A 10,462-nucleotide genomic window follows, 5' to 3' on the forward strand; every position below is an offset into this window, starting at 1 on the left:
GCAGACTTCAAATTGGATGGGAGAATTTTTTTTCCTTTTTGCCCTAATTCCAGCTGGCCGTGTTACTTGCTTCTTAGTTAAGGTGGCATGCTAAAAATGGTAAGGAATCTCCTTATTAACTGCTGCCTCCTTCTTTTGACTTAAATTAGAATTAATGTAATTAATTCCCATTACACCCTCATTAATCCCCTTTATTGGAATTTCAAACAATTCTGACGTTGGCATCTGATTTGGAATAGACTTCATGGCACCATAACCCTCCTCCATAATGTTAGGAGCATTAATAGGATTAGTAATGATTGAGATAGACTCCATATTCGGCTCAACCACTGAAACATCTTGTAACGTATCAGCCACATTAATATCCTCTTGTGTCATGCCATCAATGCCCTCATCACTGCCTTTACCCATTGCCGTGGATGACTGATTCACCTCCAGCAGACCACCACTACCTGCCTGCCTCTTCGCTACTCCTAGTTGTGAGTTGAAGACCTGAGCCTTGGCATGAACTCTGGTCTTATTTCGCTCATAATATCCGAGGACATAAAGTACGTCCCTACCTGTTGACGTATACGGGGCTACTTCAACGATGAATCAAATTGTTGTTGCTCCGATTTAAGCGTACCCTTGCTATCAATCCATAAATCACAGTTCTTATCACTGCGATTTAGATGTCCACACCAAAAATAGATGTTGGGCAGTCGCTCATACTTGAACTTCACCACACTTTTTCTCCATTCTCCATTGTTATTAGCCTTCCACAACATAGGGGAAGAGAAACATCTATGAGTACTCAGACTCGTATGAAAAGACCACCATCATCATCCACAGTCCCTGCTAATTTTTGCACCTCACCAACTATTTCGCAAATATCTTCAGCCACACGTCTATTCATATAATGAACTGGAATATCATGAACTTGTACCTAGAAAAGGGTCGTTTTGAAAATCAAGTCATGAACAGGAACGTTAGAATTGTATCTTTGCAACATGACTAAGTGTTTGTCGAAACTCCATGGTTGATTTTGCTATCCACATCACCCAGATTGTCAAAAGCAAATAAGACTCTCTGCTCCTTGTGATTTCAAATTTTGAAACAATTAGTAGACCTCCAAAGTTGTTTGAAGGTCCTTGCCATTGCTTCCATATTCAAAAATCGAGGGGTAAAAAATGTGCTGCTAAAAGAAATTCCCCCGATCTTTGGTCATGCTGGAGAACAAAACCTGTTGTCTCCTTCTCTGACAAGGAGAAAGTGCTCCACTTAGTAGCCAGATCCTCCATTATACAATTTAGAGAGAAGACAGTAGTGTTTCCCTAAACCCAAAAAAAAAAAATAAAACCCACAAGCTCTAATGACAAACTTGTTGCCTTAGAGAACAAAACTCTCCTTCTTAGAAGGGACAAAACACTTCTACTGCTGTTGGGAAAGGGAGAGAGTTCACTCACCTAACAGCAGAGAGACTTTAACACAAGTTAGATTTCAAGGCGTATGTGGCCAAGAATTCTTGGGCGATGCCTTGAGTGTGTACCACGTAGCAAAAATTATGGTCCAATGGCTGTGTCAGACCAAGGCACCTCAAATAAATCCCAAAGAAGCTATTCTGTAATAGATAAGTTTATAAATCACTAATGCACTCTTTTTTATTTTAATTACTCTTGTACCATAATGGCCCATTGAACCAAACAATATTTCAGAAATATCCCCAAAATATATAAGTAAATATTTTTAATAAAATATTTTATACTGTTATTATTATTATTATTATTATTATATTTCAAAATATTAGAGATATGAACATTTTTATTTTCTTTATATGAAACGATAAATGTGGATTTCATGGTTATGAATAAAAAAAATCCTCTAGTTTTTATTGAAGTTATATTTTCATTAAATTGGCTTGTATATTTTTAGACATGTAAAGACTTGCTATGTGTATTACAAACATATTTTATGTGAGTGTGTGTGTGTCTCTATATATATATAGACACAGAGAGAGAGAGAGAGAGAGAGAGAGAGAGAGTATTCTCTGAATTTCATTTTTTAATATATATATATATATATATAACTAACTTGGCTTCCCTTGAAAATACTTTTTGGCTCTACCACCATGTGGGAGCTTCAAGTTAAATGCTAGGAATATGCCATTGCGGGATGGAGTGAACTTGGGTATCGAGGCATCAACCACTTACAACACGTGCTCAGATCTTCCCGTGACGAACCCTTGCAAAGAAGAAGAAGAAGAAGCAATGAACAAAAAATAATAATTATTCGATATGTTAATGATCATTACCTTAATAAGTGTATTGAGGTACTATTCATTACTTAAATTTTTGGATAAGTTGTCGAGGTTGATGGAGGGTGGGCAATTATCATTACCATAACTCTTGAAGTGGAAAAGCATTTTTTTTTTTTTTTTAATTGGATGCCAAGTGAGGAAGGTTACAAAGGCTAATTAGGCAGGAAACCAAAAACAAGACAAAAAACTAATTATATTCTAAATCACCCACATGCTCCATGAGCTCTCCCCACGTTTCAAGGTCTAGATTATATATACGCATGCCCGCGACATGTTAACAAATAGGATCTTACATTCCATTAAAAAAATTAAACTTTGACGCGTAGTGTTGTGAGGTGACTAAAGGAAAACAAATGCTAAAGGTTCGAATATTGATTTATGATTCTATTTTCTTTAAATGGGTCCATTATTTCTTGTTCTTAGAAAGTAGTTTTGTCAAAAAAATTAAAGTGAATATCATGGGCAACTCTTCTATCCAAAAGGAGAATGAAAAATACTGATTTAGAACCCATCGACATGAACTATCAATTAATTGATTCAATTTTTAATCAAGATTATATAATCTTGATTGAGAGTCAATTTCTTACCGGAGATTGTTTTGGTTTGATTAAGGAAACGATATATTTCAGTAACGATTAATACCGATGTACCGTTTCAGATTACCACTATTTTTAAAAATATATATAATTAAATGCAATTATAGTTATTTTTATTGGCATATAAAATAAATAATTTAAATATTATATAATTATATACTATATTTCTATAAAAAATAAACATTTTAAAACTAATCTATTATTTTAGTAATTAATGAATTAGTTAATATAATTTTGTTTTTATTATATTCCATACTATACGAATTTTTTTTTTTTTTTGCTAGGCATACTACATACTATACATACTAAATTACTAATATATTAGCCCAAACCATCTTGAAAAAAATAAAAAGCCCAAGCTCAACATAATTGATATGTTTTTCCCTCCTGCTTCTAAAAGAAAAATTGTTTTTCCCTCTTCCTGTTCTTTCGATCTCCCCACCTTTTTCTTTTTTTTTTAATTTAATTTAATTTTCTTTTCTTTGTTATTCTCCACACGTTACAGCCTGAATTCCAATTTTCCATGTTCTTATTAACCACTGAATTCAAACAGTTTTTGATACAGTCTTATCTCTTTCTCACACTTTATTTACTCATTTCCTACTTTCAAATTTCTTATGTCTTTTCGAATACCTTCTTCGCTCCATTATAGAGCTCTCTCTATCTCTTTTATGTTCTTTTCCGACTATATTCTTGACCCCATCTCTCTCTCTCTCCCACTCTCTTAGTTTCAGCTCCATTTATAACATCAATGACTTGCAAACTCAATGAATCATCCGTGCGCTGCCGCTCACCATCAGTTAAAAATTGTAAGCTTCTTATCGGTTCGGTATCCATTTGCCAGCCAAAATCCGGTATTTGCTCTTGTACGGCTAACACAACTCCGGTATGATCAGTACATAAACCGGTACAAAATACCAATATTTCTGTACCGGTCTGAGTTCCGGTACAATAAATTCCAGTCGTACAGGCCAATATGGCACAATACTGACTTCATTACTCAAAACACAATTAAATTAGGGATAATTACAGTAAACCCACCTGAGGTTTGGCCCGTTTTCACTTTGCCTACCCGTGGTTCAAAACTTATCACTTTGCCCACCTGAACTTCAATCCGTTACTCCCCCGTTGCCCACCTCACCCCCAGACGTTAGACAAACACGTTTTAATTCCAAATTAGAACATATCACGGATCAAACAACACAAACTCACTCTCTTCTCACTCTCTTTCCCTCGCGAGCCCTAGGAACGCGAAAATCCCTGTAACTGAGCTGGGTTTTGATTTTCCTGATCGTGGCTTCGTGGGTGAGGTTCTGACTTTGGGTTGTCTTGAGGCATTGAATATTCGAAGATAGATCATCACCAGGTATGACATTTCTGCTTTATGGTTCTGAGCTGGGTTTCAAGTTGTTGATGGTAGCTTTGATTCATAGGAAGTTGGTAATAGATGTCTTCTTCGAGTGGAAATTACTCAGGTTCAAGTGGGCATATGTGTACATATGAGACTTGTGTGTTGAGAACAAGTCTGACAGTGGATAATTTTGGGAGAAGGTTTCTGGTTGTAGCCGATATAAGGTAAGTATACTTTTTACTTAATCTAGTTGATTCACGTGAGATTAGAATGTCATGTGTTCAACTCAATTTATGAACAGGTTGGTCCCAAGTGCCCTTTCTTTAGATGGATTGATAATCCCACTTGTATGCGTGGGAATGAAGCTGCCCATTTGGTGCAACAAAAGCTGCAACTTGCATATAACGGAAAGAGAAGCTACCCAGGCTGCAGCAGAAGCTATCCAGCAGCAGCAGAAGCTACCCAAATGGCAGAAATTGCTCAAGACAGGCAGCAAAGCCACTGAGAGAGAGAAAGTTTCGAGCTTCCTCTGTTCAAGCCAAGAGATAGCAGTGAGAGCTTTAGAGCAAGAGAGAAAGTGCAGAATTGCACTAATTCTGTCATGGTGTTTTTTTATTTTGGTTATGTTGTTTTCATGTTTTGGCTCAAGTGAGAATGTTGGAATGATGAGATTGAGTCTGCCTGATGGTTTGTAATATAAGCTGGTCCTCAATGGCTTTTGTAATAGAACTATGAAAGAATTATTTNTCCTAGTGATGCTCTTAATTGCCTGGTGGGTCTAAATTTACTTTATATCTGAACCTAGTTGGGGGGCACTCATGATCCCCTGTACTAGAGGATTCATATATGAATGGACAAGCATTGCACAACAAATGTGTTTCACTCGTGCAATCTAGCCTAATTAGTGGCCAACTTAATTAAGTTGAACATAAAATTGAGACATCAATAAATATATTAAGAGAACTGTAACTTTTCATTTTGGTTCAAGAAATTAAAAAAGGTAGGGGGACCTATACCAACTAAAAAACCAATGTTTGAGAAACCTAAATGGTAAAAGGACTATAAACACTGTCTCATGAGTTTAGCCATAACCTAATCTCAGGTCCACCTAGTTCCCTATAACATCAGTTAGCGAGCATTGGCATTCTGGGTGAACCAATATCATAACCTCAAAGCTTAGAACTTGAGCCACTAATCCCAACCAAACCAACTGTGAATCACTCAACCTATGTGGTTAATAAGAAAAGGTACAGGAATGGCTAGTGTTTTTCCTCGTGCAGATCCTATTTCAAGGGGAACTTGATGAGCCGATCTGCCTAACCCTATCTCCTAGATGGAGGATTATCTAGTAAATCACTTTGTGTAATACAGTTATAGGCTATGATTATGTCTTTACTTGTTTAATTATAGAGTTGAATTTGTTATGTAATTAATTTGGGAATTCGTAGATGAAATTGTTTGTTTTCATTTGTATGATCTTTAGTGAAGAAAATTCAACATCATCTAAGGTTGAATTTTGAAAGTAACATGAGGTAGTTATTTTGAGAAAACATGCTAAAAGTTTGATCACTTGATGTAATAATAGCATAATACTCTACGACAGACAAAAAAAACTCATGGCATTGGGTTATGGCATGCAATCACGGGTTAAGATCCAACACAGCTATGTCCAAGCAAAAGTGTACCATTCAAACCTTTGTTGTCGAATATGAATCAAATCACATCCATTTTAGTAGGTCGGGGTCCATATTTTGTCACTTGCTACAATCAAATTGCATCATCAAAATCGAAATATTGTGCAAATTAGGTGACTTACATATCCCAACTCCCAAACGTTAAAATTGCTTTTTCTTTCACTATTTTTTTGCTCTATTTGTAACTCTTCAATAGAATCAATGAGTTTTGTCAATGAAAACTTGTTACCTTACAAGATGATGAGAGTTTGAATTTTCTGTTGTAATTGTCGCGTTATAAGGAAAAAATATATATTCGTAAGTTTAGGGACAAACTTGTAGGACAATTATTTCCAGGAGTGGCTTAGGTCTAGTGCGTCTTGTGTACTGAACCCAATAGGATACTAACACATAGTAATTTTTGAATGCATGAAAGCATAATATTAGGTCTAGTGCACAGGACATTAGACCCAAGCTAAACCCATTAGTTGCAAACCTCATGACATTACTTCTTGTAATAATAAAGGTGGTGTTAGAAATACGGCAAGAAATTCACAACTTATAGTATGGTGCTAAAAGTGAAGGGTGACCATGAGTCAAATTTTAAAATAAAGGTTGCATTAAATGATTTTGACAGAAAATATTTTTAGATGTAAACATTTTTCAGGGAATTGACAACAATTTTCCTTTTCTTATAAGACAAAGAAGTAAATGATCAAAATACCCCAAAAATTCCAAAAATGGCCAACCAAAAACTACCATTATAACCAAAATATCCTTAGAATCACAAAAATCTGTGTGTATTCTATCAAAAAAAAATATGTGTGAATATCTTTTAATTTTTGTTTGGAAATGCCCCTTTAAAAATTTAATAAATTGAGCCTCAATATCAATGTCAATATTCTAACTGCACTTATTAAAGACACTTAATAAGCAATAAATAAATTAAATTGCTCATTTCTCAAATAGGTATGCAGGAGTGATAATTATTAGATGTATAATAAATAAATTACTATTTTTTTTTAATACAAGATAGAATTTCTACTCTAGCCTAATCTAAGTGTATATGTGTGTGAAACTTCCTCCTGGAGACTTAAACCCCGACCCTTGCCCCCCATACCCCACAAGCATTTATACTTGTAGAGTGACCACCGCACCAAGGGATAGCGGTGGTAATAAATAAATCACTAATAACTTCATATGGAAACATGATACAGAATTAATTCAAATGAGCAAAACTTAGGTATAGTATTTATGTGTTGTTTCTTAGGTTTTCCTTTTAAGATTCTGCCATATGAATTTTTTTTTTTATGAGATGGAAGTGTATTTTTTAGTTAAATAGCCACATAACTGAATCTTAAGAGGGGAACGTAAGGAACAACACTTAAAGTCTTGTATCTAAGTTTTGTCCAATTCAAATTATTCTTAAAATTGATCATTTGTCACTATAATAATAGACTTTTAAATGAGAAGGTTAGGACATTTATGCTTGTTTGTGCCTGCCTTAATTGATAGTGTAGGGTAAGCATGCTTCAATTTGCTGCACCTTGAAGAAATATGCCAACACTTTAATAATAATTAATAGCCTTTTAAATGTTTTCTTACAGAGCAGCTGGATATTTAAGATCCATGCATTTGCATTAAGATCAGGTCAGTAAAATACCAGTATAGGCCATAATGACCATATAAATCACTCTTAACAACCCAATTAATGCATGCATACGTATTAGGTCCGTTTGAACTGCCAAATTGGGTGGCTCTGATCAGTCAAAATTCATCTTAATGGCACCTAAATTGAGGATTAGAAATAATATGTTGTATACTTGTATTTAAATTATTTAAATGATTTTATATTCTTTTAGCTTTCAATATGTGGGGATTCACTAAGCTCAATTGAGAAGTTTCAGTTTGAATTTTGCCTAAACCTATACCCTAAATATAATATATTCCCTCCGTCCCATTTTTTTTTTCCTGATTGAAAAGTTAAACTTTTTAAGGGAACATCATTTATTGTCTTGTCTATCTTTTAAAAATGTATAAGTTTCCAAAATTATCCTTAAAAAAATTTATTAAAAAATTGAATTAGTAAATTAATAGAGGTATAATTGGAACATTAGTAAATTAATAACTTTTATTTTTAAAAACATGACAATATTTTGGGACATCTCAAAATGAAATAGATGACAAAAAAAAAATGGGAGGAGGTAGTAGTATATCTCTATAAAAATACCAATGACATTTGACGTAAGCGTCATTTACTCCTAATTTAATGCTTTATCTCGCAAAATTCAAAGTTTGTATGGAATTGCTACCCACCTAGGGCAAAGTAAAAAGTCCCAACAGTTGGACACAAGTTTTAGAATGAAACAAATTCGATAAACCATAACATACTTTTCTTTTCTTTTTTTTAATAATTCAGTAATTACAATGTAACAGGAGGATTTGAACTTTGTTAAAAATAATAAGAGGTGCTAGTTGAGTTATAAAACTTTTAGAACCAGATTAGTTTTTTAATTTTTCTCCAAAAAAAAGATTAGTTTTTTAATGTTTATAAAAGAAAAAAGTTTCAAAATGATTGGTTTTCTTCTTCTTCTTTTTTTTAGAAAATTTTTGGACCTTTTTGTTCTTTGATATAGAATATTTATGTCCATAAAATTATTTGATCTATTTTTTTCTTTATACATTTATTTTTATTTATCAAATATGAATTTGGAAAATCAACTATGGCAATAAGAAAAGTAGAGGTCAAAGATGGCTAAGTGGTTTAGGGTTTGATATATGTGTTAGGTAATAAGGTTTTTGATGCGAAAGAATAGCTAGTAGGTTCCAATCCTAAATTCTTTACTCAAAAAAAAAAAAAAATACAGTGTATATATATATATATATATGTAGGGGTAAGAGCCCAGAGTCATATACTAGGCCTTGGGCCTAGTCTAATGACATTATACGATTCGAGAAGGGGCAAATATTTACGTGAGGGGTTTGCCAATTTTAAAGTCTCATAAATAAGGAGGATGGTGGTCCGAGGAGGAACTCCTCCTCGGACATGACAAATGCGGCTCAAATCTGTACTCCGAATGATCAAGGTGACCTTCTCGGAGGCTCTAGCAATAAGAACGTACATCATACATGTACGAAAGTGATGGAAACTCAGGAATATCTACGGAAAAGCTGCTACCACCGCATTAAATGCACTTCAGCTACTTTTCTAGCCGCATTTATGTGGAGAGGACCCCTAAACAATGCTGCCTTAGCCACCGCGACTCACAGAAAGCTAGAGATGGTGTCTGATGGGACAATCACTCAAGTGTGGACTTGAATGATCAACAAGTATAGGATCAAGATGGTCTAAAGGAGACTATATAATGCGAGAGACCCTCCATGAGAAAGGGATCGAAAAAAATAAAGAAAGTACATTGTAACAATCAGAGCTACACTTGTAATCAATTCCATTAATCTATACAAAGATTTGCCTCCTCGGACAATACATTCACTCAATCTTATGCGTTTTACTCTTGCATGATTGTCTTTCAAACTCATCCTAGCCGTTGTTAGATTCTCTAAAACCTAATTCTTTGACCCACTCTCTACAAATTTATTGTACCGTGCTCATTAACCCACAATCCCATTCCCATACATATTGAGCTTGGGTTGTAAATCGTGCCCCTACAATATATATATCAAAACCTAAATTCGAGGATTCAATTAATTTCCAAGAAAGACCAAGGCTAAAAAAATAAATAAAAAGAAGTGTTCCTATTGCACATATTAGGCTGTGACTACAAAAACAATTGTATCATTATTTTCGCGAAAAACTAGTCACCAAATGAGGAATGGAGATCTATAGAGCAAAGGTCTGCAGAAGCTACTGCCACATTTGTAGAGTTGCGCCGCTGCACGTTTAAAATCGGAGAAAGGATAGTGATAGGAACTAAAGAGACAATACAACCTTTGTCATAGATTATTTAAATAATTTGATTGTGAAATTTGAATAAAGAAAAAGTTAATGCATTTTATAAGGAAATTGGTTTATTCTTCCATACACACAACAAAATGTCCTAAATATTTTCAAAATAAATGAGGGGTCAACTCACTGTTAGTCAAAATGAAATTAAATACAATTTTATAGGAAATAATCACAATTGAAAATAAGAATATTATGAAAATATTACAAAATTTTATTGTCTCCCTACAATATGAAGAAGAAAAGATTTATGTATTGTGGAAATCTAAGGGTGTATTTGTTTAGAGGTAAAATAGGGTGAATGAAAAATTTTGAAGAGAAAATGAAGAGGTAAAACTTTTTAGAAGGTGTTTGGTTGAGAGGAGAGAGGAAAAAAATGTGGTGGGGCTCGGGGATTTTACTGTGGGCCCACCAAAATGTGGAGAAAATTGGAAAAAAGAGTTATCTGTTATATGGACAAAAATGTCTCAGTGCCTAATGGCTCTTTTTTTAAATTTTTTTAATTTTTTATCTTTTGCTTTCCACACTTTGCCCTTTTCTTTTGGGGCAACGTTGGCTCTTGATTTTTTTTTTTTTTTTTTT

Source organism: Quercus suber, unplaced genomic scaffold (assembly GCF_002906115.3).
Source record: "Quercus suber isolate HL8 unplaced genomic scaffold, Cork oak 2.0 scaffold_723, whole genome shotgun sequence".
Lineage (NCBI taxonomy): Eukaryota > Viridiplantae > Streptophyta > Magnoliopsida > Fagales > Fagaceae > Quercus > Quercus suber.